This window comes from Microtus oregoni, unplaced genomic scaffold (assembly GCF_018167655.1).
Source record: "Microtus oregoni isolate MIOR12 unplaced genomic scaffold, Mior012 000081F_ref0000091, whole genome shotgun sequence".
NCBI lineage: Eukaryota > Metazoa > Chordata > Mammalia > Rodentia > Cricetidae > Microtus > Microtus oregoni.
Window position 1 is genome coordinate 1,467,956 of NW_024544541.1, and position 2,045 is coordinate 1,470,000.

Below are 2,045 nucleotides of genomic sequence, written 5' to 3' on the forward strand. Positions count from 1 at the left end.
TGTCTTTATGCCTTGGGTTCTAGAATAACCCATGGCATAGCTCAGCCACCTGATGGATCTGTGGCCAGAATGAGTGTGATATTTTTGGAGACTGGATTTGTGAAGTGGGTACAATATTTAGGAAGCACATGTTTACCTATAAATGCACACATCACTGTTTACTTAGAATTAAAGACACAAAAATGCGTACATTTCCTTTAAAATGAGGCTGGGTGCAGAGAGAACGCTCACAGGCTCGGGCAAGTGCTTTTATGATGCATTTACGACCAAGGAAAAGTAAACGGTCACACGTTTTCTTGGGGACGGGACCCACAAAGTCATAGTGCCTCTGTTCCTGCCTTCTGCCTATAGACCCGGGTTGTCCCCAAAGGTGCGCTGGCGCAGTTGCTGCTTTAAGGATGCTCTGCGGGACCAAGCGGCAGGATGCAGCCATGACGTCACAGCCCCGCCCCGCGGGGTGATACTGCAGCTGCCGCGGCGGGGCTGGGGGCATCGGGCTGGGACGGAGCTATACCCTGAAGAACCAGAAGCCCAGCCTGGGAAAGGGATGCCTCCCGTCTGGATGCACAGGTACCGTTTCTCCTGCTCCCTTCACCCAGCTCCGCGGCTTTGCGCCGGGAGCGTTGCTGCTTAGGCCCCAGGATGATCATATGCCCAGGCTGGGGGCTCTGGACGGACATGGGGACCTTTGTTCTTTTTGGGTGTCTAGTGAATTAAGCTGAGAAATGGACCCTCCGGGGTGAAGCGTCCGCAGGCCTAGCGGGAGAGGCAGTCTGTGAAATTTGCCCTCAGCATCTGCTATGTTTATTGAGCCCCAGGCCTGTTCCCAGCTACCTGGGCAGGTGTCATCAACTTCCGGGTCACCTCCTCCCTGAGGCTGAACCCTTTGGCTGGCCAGGGATTGTGGTCCTGGGAAGAGCATCCTGTCGTCTTACCACTGTCCTGAGTCATATAGCTGAGGGTGACATGCTAAGGGCGACAAGCATTCCCTTGATGCCCTCCTGGATAGTAAACAATCTTTCCCCGCTCCTGGAGTCGTTCTTGAAGTAGGGTCAGGTGCTGATGAAACTCAAGCTCCTAGCCCAGACTTTGGGGACAAGTTGGCCCTCAGAAAGGAGTCAAAGTCCCGGAGGTGAGGCATGAGAACTGGGCCCCGGTTCTCTAGTTTGCTGACTGCATCCCTCTAAGGTCTACAGCAGTTTGAGACACTATAGGAGGCAAGAGGGAAGTGGTACCCAACAACCCCACAGGTGGAAGCACCCATCTCTCTCTCACACATACACACACATACACATACACACACATACACACCTACACACATACACACACCTACACACATACACACACATACACACATACAAACACACACATACACACATACAAACACACACATACACACACATACACACATACACACACATACACACACATACACATACACACACATACACACCTACACACACCTATACACACATACACATACACACACATACACACCTACACACACCTACACACATACAAACACACACACACACACACACACACTTTTTTACAGAGAAAGAAAAAGTGGATGGGTTCCAAGTAAGATACTTTTAAGTATTCAGGCTACCTGGGTGTTACTTATGTTGTCAATCAGGTGTTGTTGAAACAGCCCAACACTGTTGGGGATGGTTCAGTGGGTAAAGAAATTGCTGCCCAAGCCTGAGGGCCTGAATTTGAATCCCCTGCTCCCATTTAAAGCCACGAGGTGTGGTATTCTGTACCTACAGTCCCGGCACCCCTAGGGTGATATGAGGAGTGAAGATAGGGAATCCGGAGAAGCTCATGGGTAGGGTAGCCTGGTGTATAAGCCAGAGATACTGTCTCTAAACTTGGTGGAAGATGAGGACCTTCACCCACGAAGTTATCTCACCTGCTGCAGGAAAAGTAACTTTAAAAAATTCTTCTTAGTGGAAACTGTGTGAAGCTCTTAACAAGATCGTTTTTTATTTTTATTTTTTTTAAATAAATCTTTATTTATCTATTATGTACACAGTGTTCTGTCT

At 49.2% G+C, this 2,045-nt stretch overlaps 1 protein-coding gene across 1 annotated transcript in view; it reads left to right on the top strand.

Moving 5' to 3' along the window:
- The first annotated feature begins 436 nt into the window (after window positions 1-436).
- LOC121441728 (proton-associated sugar transporter A) overlaps window positions 437-2,045 on the top strand; it is a 22,121-nt gene continuing 20,512 nt past the window's right edge. The window contains exon 1 of the mRNA XM_041642976.1: window positions 437-570. The gene's annotated coding sequence lies outside the window, so the exon portion shown is untranslated. The remainder of the gene's footprint in view (window positions 571-2,045) is intronic.